The following is a 14,718-nucleotide window of genomic DNA, read 5'->3' on the forward strand; positions in this document are numbered from 1 at the left end:
TACCATGAAAATGCTAGAGACAAACTGTGTTAGCAGAGCTGAAGGCTAGGATCTGTTTCAGATCTTATCTGAAGAGTCAGAAAGCAACACCTGTGCAAACACATGGTACTAAAGGAAGGAACTGACAAATATTCCAGCACAAGGCAGAATGGAAAGACCAGTAAGTTCTTCCTAAAGAAAAATGAAGGAAGAATATAATCTATAAAACATTTAGCAGTGAAAAGGCTGAAGAGGCATTGCTCCCCAGTCAGCCTTGTTCCGAACACTTCTCAGAATGGTAACAAGTTCTTCCTCAAATTACAATACATACAGTTAATACTCTGTATGTATTACACACATACAGTGTATGTATGTAATATACATATATACAAATACCTTCTTCCACACTTAGGTTTTATACTTACCGCCTTGACAGTCATATTGCACAGTAACAACTAAATCTAAATACCAAGACTAACCTCCACAGACTGTGCAGAGCAAAATGAAAGCAGCAGTCTGCTGCTTTCCTCCAGGTAAGTCAGAAGTTCTCTCCAGCAGGGAGCCTACACAGACCAGCCCTGCATGACCAGGCAGACTTTGTGAATACCCTCTTACAATAATCTGCAGTACAGCAGATCAGCAGATAGTGTGGTCTCTCGGACAACTGGGAAAAACACTGTAGTTGTGACTACACTACAATTAAGCAGACCACTTAGTATCAACCTGGAGATTATTTTAAACAATAAACGTACCACTCAAATCACGACCTAGAGGACTATACAAAACTTTTTGTAATTTTTAAGATTATACACTTTGATTACACCAATACTCAGAGAAATAAGAGACAAAAACTTGAGCAGTATCTTGAGGAAGGGATATGAATGAGTAAAGGCTCCTCTAAACTGAAAGCTTAGTAGAGGATTAAAACTAGAAAGTAAAGTGCTTAAGATAAATTTTGGCATTGTGTCTAAAGTACCCACTACAAGAGATTAAGTAAGAGAGGAAGGTCAATGATCAGAGTTTTGAAAAAAAAGAGGTCATTAATGGGCAGAAGACAAATTCTGCTTCTGAGTCTTTAAAACTGGTCAGTGAAGTTGGCATTTTCTATTGGTAATCAGACGCAGACAAAATAGGAGGTAGCAATTCTAAAAGCGGTAATAAAAAAAATTACCTAATTATCTGAGAGTTTAATACACTGTTATTTCTCTTAAGCTCAGTATGCCAGCTTCTTTACAATGTGCAAACAGCTTTGGTGGCTTTAGGGAAGCAGACCTCATACTTCCTCCAGGCTTTACAGTAAGGAGGTATTTATTCTAGATGCCCCTCTTGCACTGAACTGGTCTCAAGAAGACCCAGTCAACAATGAAGATAACTTTAGGCAAAATGACTCACATAACATCTCACTTTAGGTAGCTTTTCTCCAGTGGAAATGAAAATAAGGAACAGTCAGGATTTTTAATTTATTTTAAAAGTTTAAACGACACTCCAAATTAGTCAAGCAGTATAGACTCCAACAGAAAAAGTGTAATTGATAATTACACTTAATTACACATAATAATGACAAGGAGTATGAAGTTTCCCAGTATACCTAAAACTCTTTACCCACAAACATTTAACAAAATGCTGAATCACTGGAAAAAAACTCTAAATCTATCCATAACGAAAAAAAAAAGCCCACTTCAAGTCCCCAGACTATAAATGTCTATCACACATGCACACATACAAAAAAAAAGAGTTGTGGTTTTTTTTTTTTACTGCTGAGAGCGAGCTGGGGAGATGCATGAAGTGTGCCAGATGAAGGCTACGTACGTAACCAAGCAGTATTTTCAGTAACCAAACATCATATGATAATTTTCACTGCAAATGCTAAGAATTTAGCAGGACTCCAATAATCAAGTTCACTTTGTAACTGAAGTAATTTAGGCTTCTAAAAATAGTTCTAGATGAATGAGGAGTACCTTCAGCAGCTGAAAAGACACAGATACACAGCATTTCATCTATATATCCAGACATATAAAGAGAATTCCACTTTCCTTTGATCTTTTCCTAATTGAAACATACAAATCAAAAATGAAACTACGCACTCCTCAGAGACTCAAATCTCCCCATATCACTGTAAGATGCAAGTAGTACAAGGACAATGTACACAAAGTTTTACACTTTAGGGCTTTTGTTTTGTTTTCTCTATGGCAAGTCATAAGAATGTTTGTTCTCAATTCTTGGAAGTTAAGATCACTAAACTCTCTTGCCTTCCAACAGAAAGAACAAGAAGGTCAAAGACTAGCACTTTTTTGGTTAATTTTAAGACTATTTCAGTGTCTGAACTACTGAATAAAATCTGGATAGAGTTCAACTCTTGAAATCTTATAACAAAAGTATATTTCTGGATTTTTATCAGCTCCTGCAACAGAATTATGAACTATCAGGAATGCTGCACTAAGTCTTAAATATTTTCCTTACTAATTCACATTTTTCCAGAATTAAGACATTGAGAACTATTCATCCCTTCAGATAAAGATGAGGAACGAGCAACAAAAACAGTTTAGTTAATGCACAAAAGCCTATCCAAATCAGTTGTTTACCAAAATTAACCAATCTAGTTAGATGTTTTTTGTCATTTATTCCCCAAAAGAACAAAAATCCTTTGTAAATACCTCCACAATACTAAAGAGAAATAGATGAAGTCAAGCGTTTGCTGAAACAAAACTGCACAAAGTTAACATCAGTTTTAACGCTCTCAATGAAGCTTTATTTTGGGCACTACCTAACAGTAATTCCTTCTCATATTTCACCTTTCCAATTTTCTCTAGGGAAAATGAAGACTTTCTCTACTGTCAAAAGTCTAAAGAACCAGGAACTCCCTCATTGCACCTCACACTTCATACTCCCATACTTCTCTATCAAGCATGATGATGTTTTTAACTGAAGCCAATGAGCTCAACTTTCTCTGTGTAGGAAAAGAGGGCAAAGAATGTATAAACATGAGGATTAGCTGAGATTGTCAGAGTGGTTGAGCAAGTACCTGACAGACACAGCCCAATGGCCAGTAGTCTTCCACCGTCTTTCGCAAATCACCATTCATGATTTGCCTTCCACTTCCCACCTCTTAAATTATCCAGGAAGAAGAGGAAAGCTCTTTCACAATTTAAGTAAGAGCCTCAGCACCACATGGCTCAACCCCATACAAAGTGTCACAGGGCATGCCCCAGATGCCCACGGTGAACCACACAAGCTCAGGAGTGTACAATACAACCCTTTCACTGCTTCCCACCGCTTGGCTGTTGCAAAATCCCACCCACACCAAGAACAGGCAGTACAGAGTTACCTGTGGGGGAGAAGAGAACTACAAAATAAGACAGAGAAACAGAAGAGTGGAAGCCCTGCTCTCCTGTAATACACCAAAACCACAAAATACATGAGCTACAGAAAATGAACTAAGATTAAATGTGCAGTGGTGACTGAAAAAAGCTAGTGGAACTTCAGGGAAATATCCAAAACAAAGATACAATAGAATTTTCAGCACTTACAGTTGCCAAGCACTATTCTAGGACTTCACTACATTGATCACAGCATTACATACCTATCCCTTCAACGTATGTAAGCTAATAAATTTTGTGGGTTTTTTTCTGTCCTACTCTCACTCAGCATCAGATTTAAGTTGTATCTTCACAGAGTGCACAGCATAGTTCCCTAAAAACCACACTAGCAAGACTCATGCTTCTATTCTATTCAAATAGTACACAAAAAAACACTTCCAAGAAAAATGGGATTCTAATCAGACCCCAGGTTACAAACAGGAATCAAAGAGCTAACATATCAAGAAAAGCCTCCCAACTGCACACTGCATCTTTTTCTCCTTTCCCATCATAACATGTGCCAGTATCCCTTCTGTACAGAGTGCTCTATCTGGAAGCAAGACTTCCCCATGGACTAATTTCAAAGTCCCTGAACACACAGTCCCCCCCGACACGACAGTTCAGCCCACCTGACAACTCATGACTAGCAAGAAGGTGTTTCTGTTCCTCCCCTTCTTTCCTTCCTCTTTCTCCAGCACTGTATTCATCCATTTCCTTTTGATGCAACTCATCTCCCCAGGTTTGCAGAAAACTATTTCTTTCAGCTGGATTTTTTTGTTGTTGTTGTTAAATTGCCACATTGAGGGGTCAGGCACTTGTCAATATCAGTAAAGGGAAGGCTGCAGGAGGGAGATTTCCCCCTTCAGCAGTTACAAGCTGCTCGATCAGCTTAGCCAGCTCAGACAAATCAGTCCAGGTGACAGAACAGAAAAGAACCACAGGTCTCTTGTACCTGATCTTGTCCCAGGTGTACCATAACCAGATCAGGGCTATCACAGGAACCAGCAACTGTGATGACACCAGCTCAACTACTTGATGCTGTGTAAAGGCCCATGATCCTTCATCAAGCAATAATTTGCCAAAGTGACTGACATTCTCACAACTACTCTGAACTGGAAAAGTAAGTAAGAGTCAAAGTAATCCCAAGTATATACATAAAGCCCTCTCTCCACCGCATATTAAAATCCTTTTCTAACATTATAATCCAATTTTCCAACAAACACAACAAAAAAGATGAAGTAGAGACATCTCAGGCAAGACCTACTACAGTTCTTAACTAAGGAAGCCCACAGAGTCTGACAACTCAAAAAGGAATAAAAGGGGTATTAGTGTGGTCTTGTCAATGACAGCTGTTCAGTGCAAAGAACTGAAATTCACCCGCAGAGGACAAGCAGGCGTGTTCTGGACAGCGAGCACTTCCTGGTGCGGCTGAATCCTCTTACAAAATAATCATTTCACCCTGCATTCCCTCTGCTCCCGTCTGCCCTCAAAAGAAAAGTATCAAAATTAGTTTTGCCTCAGATTTTCTCTATGGGCAACACTAACTTAATTGAAAAGAGACTACCATGACAATGGCAAAATTCTGCAAATACTAAGGAAATTAGATGACAAGCTAAAGGATGTACAATTTTATATTAATAAGGAAGCACCACGGTCTATTACAGAAATCACTGACAATAGAAACACAAAACTGATAGCTTCCTGAAGTGGTTGTTCATAGAATCACAGTATTTGCTTACATGCTTTGAGCTTAACTGTAACTATATGAGAACAGCAACTTACTTTCAGTAAGTGTTAAGAATACAGTTTCCTTTTCCAGTTTTTACCTATTGTCTGACTTTCCAACAGATTCTATGTTATTGTTCAAAGTGCTCACAGTCTTAAACCGCATTAACAATTGATATGGTGACATATGAAAAACCTAACACAGACTAAGAGAAAGGAGGAAGCAAAAGAAGCATTAAAAACAATCTTAATTAAATGGTTATTAACCTAACAAAAAAGCTTTTTACAATCAATTAAATATTTTTAGTGGAAAGCTGTCTTTGAGTATGGTTAAAGAAATTCACCGGGGAAAGAGAGAGGGAAGGCGGGAAGGGAGTGACATCGAAATAACTCCTCTTAAGAAATCTGTGTACAGTCTTACAAACTAAGTGACAACTGACTTCCTGAGGTCTCATTTACTATTACCTTTGGGTTTAGAAGTAAAGTATTGAAAACCATATCCCTTTAGCTTGCAAGATTCTCTGTCCAAAGTACAATGACAAAGAACAGTAAAATTAAAATACCCTAGAAAAAGATGTGGGTTTTTTTTCCTCAGTTATGACTATATGAAAACAATCTCATTTTTCATTTACTTTATTTTAAACATCCACCAGTAACTCTCAGAGCCACTAAACCACATATTTCCTAAAGCACCTAAGAAGATACTTTCTCCTCTTCACTACTGGTCTGTAAGCCTACAATAAAGGAAAAAAGGAGATTCAAAAATATTTTCCTGAGTCCTTACCATGCTGTAGCTCCATTATGATAAAAGCTCCATGCAGACATGGTCTCCTGTCCAAGCAAGCAACCTGAGACCCTTCCTTCAGGAAGAGTTAAATGTTTTAGACATATGTTTTCTGCTACCTAGCATAAGATTATGATACACATGACTAAAACAGATGGTTGTCCTACCACCTTGTCAGCAACATTACAATTCTGTTAGTGACACAAGCATGCATCACTTACTCCAAGTTTCTGTAGATTCTTATATTAAAATCTTACTGATTCATGTGGCACTACAAAGGAAAAAAAAAAAGTCTCCCATCCAGATTTTCTTCTCCAGCCTGTCCCATTTATAACCACATTAGATGCTTTTCCAACTCCTAGGCCACCACATGCAGCCACCTGATTCCCTGAATTTCTTCAATTGCTCTGCTTTCTCTCCTACAAGGTTTATTCTCACTGCCAGTAATGCACCTCCTTTCCCTGCCATCTCTCTCACTGCAGAGGTAAGTAAAAGGCAGCTCTTCGGTTCCTTTGGGGATACCACGTAATGTCCAGTTCTCAGAATTTTGTTTTTCCCCGGGGAAACATCTTCACGCACTCTCCCCACGCTCAAAGTATATCCAGAAGAGTTGCCATCGCTCATCTGTCCACCCATTTTAATGGATTTTTTTTTTTTAAAAAAAGGGCAGCTCAGGCGCTGAAGAGCTGCGACTGATGTCTATTCCACGTCTGCCAGCGTTATCGCATTTCCGTGAACAGCCCACATTTGCTTTTCTTCGATGGTTTATCTCCTGTCTGCAACACACGCCTCGCTGACAGCAAAGGCTTTGTGCTCCCGCTTTGCGCCAACCCCTGGCCCAGCGCATCCCGCCGCGAGGCAGAGCACAGGGAATAGTAGGATCATCGGTCAGGCTGGAAGGGACCACTGCGGGTCATCTGGTCCAGCCTCCCTGCCCAGGCAGGGTCATCCGAGAGCACACGGCACAGGATTGCGTCCAGACGGTTCTTGACTATTACCAGTGAGGGAGACTCCACAACCTCTCTGGGCAACCTGTTCCAGCGCTCAGCCACCCGCGCAGCATCCCGGTAACACGGGAGGGGACGGAGGAGAGCCGGCACGCACCGCCTGGATACGCACACGGGGTATTAAATGTCGCCTTTCGGCGACAGCCGAGGCCTCCCGTGCGCAAGGACTGCTCCAGGCCGCCGAGCTCCCGGCGCCGGCCCCAGGAAACACGCGGGCCCCGCGCCCGCACCGCCACTCCCGCCGCCGGCGGCCGCCGCTGCCCGGGAGCCCCGGGGCGGGCCGGGCCCCGCCTGCGCCTCCGCGGCTCCTGCTGCTTCCGCCCACCGCGGCGCCGCCGCCGGGCTGCTCCGGGCGCCAGCGGCACCTCCCGCCGACCGAGGCGGCAGCCGCCGCTGACAGCCCGCCTGGCCCCGCGGCTCCCGGCGCCGGCCTCGGCCCCGTGAAACCCGCAGCAGGGCCTGTGCCCGCCGAGCTCCCTCCCTGCCGAGCTGCCTCCCAGCCCCCCGCGCTGGCAGTGCCCGCCCCGGCCTTACCCGCTGCTCGCCCCGCCGGAGCCGGCGCTCCCGGCCGCCCGCTCCGCTCTTATTCCGCTGTCACCGTCCCGGCAGCCCATGGCGGGAGGTTCCTGCCCGGCCCCGCCGAGCCGCCCGCCCCCGTCGCTCCGGCAACACAGTGCCCGCCCCACCCCGCGCCTCCGCTCCCGCCCTGCTCCCCCTGGAAAGGCGGCGGGAGGGCGCTCCTGGCAGCGCTGCGGCGAGCCCGGGGGTGGCGGCTCCCTGTGCTCCCGTGGCCCCGCCGTGACAGCGCCCGGCGGGTGCCACATGGGCAGATCCGGGCTGCAGTTCCTGCTGGGGAACGGAGCGGGAGGGTGGTCCCCATCTAAGGGCTCAGCTGGCTAAGACCGCCACGGCCACCCCCTCCCCGGCTCTAATGGCAGCATCAGAAACGCTCTTAACAGGCGTGTCACGTATCTGTTCCCATCTCGCCCGCTGGCGTCTGGCGCTGCCAGGCTGCTGCCAGCCGCTGCCCTCGCTGTGCTGCGCTGCCTCGCTGGTTGCAGGACGAAGGGCTCCGGAGGGTTTGAGTTCTGCTTTGGTGTTTGCTTAGAGTAAATTCTTGGAGCAAGTTTACGGCTGCAGAGCTGGGCTTTGGCGCTTTGCAGGATTGCCCAGAAGAAAGGATTGCCCTGAAAGCTGCTCGATCAACTCCCTGTCAGAGCTGGTTCACAGGCACAAATAAATCAATAGTGTACCTTGACTCCATGTCCCTGCTCTTGCCTGCTCCAGGAATTCACCTTGCATGACCAGGGCACTTACTAATCTTCTGAAAGTGGCAGCAATATGTTTCTGGTGATGTTAACAAGCACATGTTTCCTATATTCATACATGCCTTGGTTTGGCATAACCATTCTGATTCTTGAATCAGAAAAATGTACATATGGAGGGTGCGCGAGTGTAACCCTCTCACATCCTTACACCTTTCCCTGGTGCATTGGCTTCCTACTCCCTGACCTCTGCTACCTTTCCTGATGAGGACTATCATTGCATTTCAGATATCATCCTAGGGTCTGCTGGCTACCTCAGTGGCATATTGGCTTTGTAAAACTTAAGCCAGGCTGCCTGCAAGGATTACACGGATGGGCAGTCAGATCTTGGGAATGCTTTAAACAGCAGGATCCCAGGACCCACCTGCCAAAGTCAGTTTAGATACACACGATGTAACAGCAGTTAAGTCTTGCAAATATAAACTTTGATCTGCTTGTACACCCTGCTTCTTGTGGTCTTTCCCATGGAATTTATTTATAGCTACATTTCTTATTTTCTCCCTTGGCACCTGCTTTTGGCTGTTGTTCACGCTGGTCCTCATCTTATTGACCTGTCCTCATCAGATGGGTACTGGGTTAAATGGACCTCTAGTCCAAGCCAAGAGAGCAACTTCCCTGCAAGGATCAGTTTGTGCAGACCCCAAGAGAGTGTCTTTCTCCAGAGATTAAGCACCTAGGCAACATTTCTGCACTCAAAAATGGCTTAAATCCCTTGAAAAAAACAGTCCTAGGCAAGTGCCACTGGTATTGCAGTAAAACCAGGAAGGGCAAGGAGCCTGACACACTGCTTCACTGCCAAACAAGGTTACACAGCACAGCCACAGAGCTGCAGGCATGGGAGCCCCAGTGCCTGCACCCTGCGCCCCCACTTAGGTACCCACCCTTGAGAAGGCCAGATCTCAGCTCAGAGAGACAAGTGGCCTTCAAGGACACCTAGACCTCTTCATTGGCCACAGAGAACTTTAGGGACTTAAGGAAAACTGGTTCATTCAATGCCCTGGAGTTTAGATGCCAGTTAGTTGCTAATTCAGGCAGACTAAATCCTACTTTTAAGCCAGTTTATTTTAAACTCCTGGAGAACACGGTAGGATTTGGTCCAGTCCATCCCATCTGGCATCTCAGCTGCTGGAGAGGAAAGTGAGCCAAGATTCCCAGTCCTGAGTTCAGGCAATTGTTGCCCTGAAGCAAACCCCCTAATAACACATGAATCCACTCTACTTCCTGCAGCAAGAAGAAAGAGAAGTCTCTTCTACCTCTGAACCAGGGCTTCCTGTTTACTGAAAAAAAGAGATAACACTATTTTATCCTTCTTTCAGATCTTAAAATTGCTGTAGGATGACGGCATGCATGTGTCCCTCCTCACTGCTGACAGTGGCCTGAAAACAGAGGTTTCTACTGGCCCCTCCCATGAAACTTCTGCCTGCCAATACCTCCAAGGCTCTTTGCTGGTACCTCAGCTGCTGCCTGCCCAGTTTTCCTCAGTAGCAGATGTAGGGCAAAGCAAATGCCGTGCTTGACATTTACACATTACTTATGGTTTTCTCAAGGAGACCAGGGAAACTCAGCAGCCAGTACACTGCCTTGTGTGGTTGCACAGCAGAACTGTAACAGCAGCAATGAAAATTAAGTCAATGACTAGCAGTACATCAACTCACCCTTGGAATATTAGCTTTCAAAGTGCAAAGAATAGGAGCATTTCAGATTGATAACGTAAGTTTTACTGAAAATAGGAGTTTTCAGATAAGAATCAGCCACGACATACAAACACCAGAGTGAATTTTTGCAAGGTGTTTACTAAAATCTTCACGGGGGAAATTAGCCATGGCCTAAGTTGAAGTGCACTGAAGCAGTTACCATGTGTGCACTAAAAAATGATTATAAACTGTTTGGACTAAAAATATTGTTGAGAAAGATAAGTAGGTGCAATTAAAGATTTTATCAGAATTATAATGTTGTTCTCACTCGAATGCTTCAAAGTGCAACCTGTCTTTCAGCTTACACAGATGCTTTTTAATTACAGTGATTAAAGCTCCTGCTACAGGTATGACACCATGCCTGTTGTTGTTTTAAATCAGAGTTTTTCAGTAAAATACTAAGCATTCTGAATTCATGTATGTCAATGTAAATTTGCAGCAGTTCCATGAAAGTTAGTAGAATGACACCAGTTCAGGCCGCAGTAACTTTCAGTCAAGTCTGGTTCTTTGCATCATCATTGGCTCACTGATAACTCCTGCTATCTTACAAACAGTATCTGAATCTCACTTGAAATCTATAAAGTTATTAAGCAGAATTCTACTGCAATTCTCTCTCTTTTGAATACATGGAGAAGATAATAAGATGGAAAACAAGCAAGAAACAAGAATAAAAGTAGTATTTCCCTACTGTTCTCCTGGACAATAGAATGAGCCCACAGCAACTAGAACTGCACAGGTCACATTGGTACTCAGATTCTTCAGTGTGTGGTATTAATGTTCACAGAGAATGGATTGAGATCAATAGTCCCAAAATTTTAGCGGACAATGAGCGACTGTCTGTTCCTGGAATTTCTTAAGTACCCACTGCACATTTTTCATAAGGCTCCATCTAGTCTCATCAATAAAGTTTCAGCTGAAAGCATTACAAAGGTAATGTAAGGCCTAGATTTTGTGAGCCATTTCTACAGTCTCATTCTCTCTCCTTTCCAATGAGTATTTACTTGTCTAGGAAAATTTACCTATGTTTTAGTGGTATAATAAAAATAATATTTAAAACTGTGGAGTAATAAATCTAATGAGCGAGCTGTCTTGAATCCAGGATCTTAAATCAGAGACGTTTGTGGAAAGGGTATCTTTTGTCAGCTGAGATGAGCAGACTTTCGGCGGAGAATGAATAATGGTCTGTTTTCCCAAGGAAGAACATTACTTCTTTTTTCCCTATGCTACTTTAAAAAAATCTGAAAGAGTACATAAAATAGAAAAATAGTTTTCACTTGTGGAATCACAGAATGGTCTGAGGCATTCATTTAAAAAACCCGTACTGGTCTAAGTGTGAGTCTATCTATATCTTGAGGAGAAACAGTCTGTGAGTATCTACTCACTTCCAGATCAGTGTTGGAGGAGATAGCTGTTGAATAAACTCAAGGATGAAAAATCCAAGCTGGACACTCTTCGTGTTTTCATTCTTCATGTTTGAATACAGTGGTATAGGAACAGAGAGAAAAAAAACACTTCATGCAGTAGTTAGAAAGCAAAGGGGGAATTAAATGCTTCCAAAAGGAGCTTAAAGCACAGAAGTTGTGGGAAGCCTTTCCTAGTTGTTTGTAATCTTTCTTTATGTTTTCCTGCTGCAAGCAGGGCTTGATTTCCAGTGATGCTTGATTTTTCATTGCTGTAATTCCTGGTCAGCACACACTGACATGAGGATGTTTTTACTGATGGTTCTAGGTCCCATTTCCAGAACAGAAGAGCAGGTAGCCAGATAGCCAGGTGGAAACACACTGTATGACCCCTAAATTTGTCCAATGTCTAATCTAGATGAAAGAAGTAAATTACTTGCATTATCAGCTTTGAATCAGTGAGTCTACTTCAATCAGCCTTGGTTTTTCCACTTAGATGGAATTCATCAAGTTTAAAGCTTACTCAAAAACAGCAGAGGTAAATCACTAGTTGCAATGTATGCTGAACTAGAATTAAATTGCATTTAGTGCAGTTAGTATGAATAATGTAAGAAAAGTTGATTTATGTAGAAATAATTCCCACTACAAAGAATGATACAAGCCTAATGAGAAATGCAAATGGCTTAAAAACATGTATACAGGACTTTGAGCTTTAATTTGCACCTTCTCACAGCTTGTAAATGTATGAATTACACCAGATCGTGGTCTCTTACAGTTACACATTGTCATGTGTCTGTAACAATGTCTGAAGACTCATGTCTGTTCTGTAGTAAATAGTCAAGCAAAGGATATGCTCTTGAGCTGAGTCAGTTCAAGAGGTGAAACTGAGATGAAATCTCAATAAAAGCAGGCCGGGCTGCAGTTTTCCCATGTCCTTATTAGGTCCATTGTTGTCTTTAGCCGGATCTACAACCCATGTGAAAATACTAGAACTCCTTATCTTCCTAATCCACTGCAAAAAATTATTGCTTGTGGTTTCAAGACTCTTTGTCAAATCTCCCATCTGCTTCTTTTGTTCCATTTTGAAGAGTCACAGACTATTTAATAATTTGTTCTGTACCATTTGTTCAACTTTCTTGCCCTCCTTTGAACCTTTTTCTTGTTCTTTGTACTGTGAGAGAATTAGAACTGCAGACAATACTCACGATGTGTTTGTGATTAATTTCCTGCATATTATATGTATGTTTTCCTCTCTATTTTTTTCCTTAATAATTCCTAATGCTATATCCCCTTTCCTCCTCTACCACTGAATACTGAGTTGACAACTTTATAAAACTGTGTGTCATAACTCAGGGACTTCTGCCCAAGTGATAGGACTTCTCCAACACTTCTCTCTCTGTATGCAGTTAGGATGATTGTTTTGACTGGAGGTACTTTCCTTTGTTGTTATCAACATTGGGGTTTTTTCTGCCATTTTAACCCAATAACTCACAGCTTGGAATCTTTTTGTTTCTGGCTGACTTTCATTTTTGCTACCTTGCAAGAGTAACTTGCCATCAGGAAACTCTGTCCCCTCAGACTATGCTTCTTTTTCCAGATAACTTTGATGCCAAACAACATAACTCCAGGGACAGATTTCTGAGACTTCACTGAGGACTTTCCTCTTCTCCCTCCTCCCCAGAAATTTCACAGAGCCATGAGATATTTTTTTCTACAAAATTCATATCAATTTTTCCTCATTATATCACATATGTTCATGCACTTGCTAACTACATTACATGGTATATTTTCTACCAATTTGTAAAAATTCAGTATCTGTAATTCTTTTTTTTTTTTTTAAGGCTGTGCCTTTTTAAATTTCATGAGCTTCATTAGAGTCAGTGGAGCATTAGAAAGATTCAGCAGCAAAACTTTGACTTTCACAAAAAAAAAATCACTATAGGTTGATCAGGTGGTTTTTTGTTTGGTTGGTTTTTTAAGGAAAATAGATAAGACAGATCATCCACACAAATTGTTAATCACAAGACAATGAAAAAATTATGAGGCACACATAATCATTTTCTGGCAAACTGACTATGATTTTTACAAATGTATTAGCATTATATAACAGCAAATAAACCTGTTTGAAACATTTCTGCCCCTGCATAAGACTCATTGCATTTCTGCCTGTGATTTCTGACCAGCAATTTAATAATTTTTTTTTTCCAGTCTAGTGGTTAATTTCTCAGTGAATTTTCCTTGATGAAAAAGGAAAGGTAATTCAGTAAAGATAAATGTTCCAATGTTCCATATTCAAAATCAACTTTCTTTTTTTTTTTCTTTTTCCCCCCCCCCCCCCCCCGATTAGAGCATAGGATAACTCCATCTCCAGAAGCAGTAACCCACCTTCATGAATGGAGTTCTAAGCAGCATTCAAAGTGCTCCTTACTGCTGGTAAAGCAGAAAAGAATCACAGGGATGCTTTCAAATACTCCTCTGGCACTGGGAGCACTCATAGCTGCTTTCTCCCTCCATTCAGGAGGTACAGGTGTGGTGTCAGGGGAAGGTGAGGGGCTGGCTCAGTGTCTGTTCCCCACCAGCCGCAGTGTTCATGGGAGCTTGTGTCATCATTGCCAACAGGATGTTTCCTTAGAGCTGCTCTGATGAGGACAAACTGCTCCCCCCAGCCCAGCAGCTCGGGATACTTAGAGATGTTTGTTTCTCTGTTGGTACGTATACCAGCTTCAGCTCTGGCACAGTGGGGGAATCTGACAAGAAGAATGATGCTGCTGGGCAAGCAAAAGGGTGCAAGAAAGCCAGCGGGGATGGTACGCAGGGTTTCCATCGCCTGCTTTGGAATAAACCCAGCACATGAAGTAGTCACTGTAATAACACTCAGCCTTTGTGCTTTTCTGCTTTTCTGTCTCCAGATTAGGATTTCTGGGCAGGCTCTAGTTCCAAAGACGCAACGAGACACAAAGCATGCTCTATTTCAGACACTGTCGTTTCCCCACAACCAGCAATAGCCTGAACCTTTCTGACAGTATTATGACAGGTCCCCTCCATGCTCCTCTTACTGTGTTTCTGTTCTGTTCTTTAGCCAAGTATCTTGAGCATTGCTCCAAGCCATGGATTTGATGCTATAATGTAGCATTGAGAAAGAGAAAATGCTACAGATTCAAGGTAAGGGAGTGAGCCACTTTTGCAGTTTTATGTAACTTGTTTGAGCTCTGTAGTTATTTAGTTGCATTAAATAATTCAGCGGGGAGGCTGTCTGAAGTGCAACAGCCTCTTTGTTTCCTATGAAGGGTGATGCATGCTTGTAGGGCTTCAGACATCTATCCAGCAACTGGCACAGACTTTTTCAGAAACAAATGCATTTATACATTCAGAGACTAGCTCCCAGCACCCACCCAGGCCCTCTGCCAAATCTTCTCTTTTTCATGGCATAAGGCAAAATCCTCTTCAC

At 42.7% G+C, this 14,718-nt stretch overlaps 1 protein-coding gene across 5 annotated transcripts in view; it reads right to left on the bottom strand.

Moving 5' to 3' along the window:
- Positions 1-7,492, bottom strand: part of LYST (lysosomal trafficking regulator) — a 79,478-nt gene extending 71,986 nt beyond the window's left edge. For 3 of the 5 annotated variants that reach the window (XM_051783187.1, XM_051783191.1, XM_051783186.1), the window contains exon 1: positions 7,386-7,489. The gene's annotated coding sequence lies outside the window, so the exon portion shown is untranslated. Of the gene's footprint in view, positions 1-5,844; positions 6,096-7,385 lie in introns of those variants that run through there. The other 2 variants (XM_051783190.1, XM_051783189.1) reach the window with 2 other exon arrangements.
- Positions 7,493-14,718: the final 7,226 nt, after the last annotated feature.

The sequence above is a fragment of the Manacus candei genome, unplaced genomic scaffold, assembly GCF_025592945.1.
Source record: "Manacus candei isolate 608988 ecotype Guabito, Panama unplaced genomic scaffold, ASM2559294v1 h1tg000017l, whole genome shotgun sequence".
Taxonomy (NCBI): Eukaryota; Metazoa; Chordata; class Aves; order Passeriformes; family Pipridae; genus Manacus; species Manacus candei.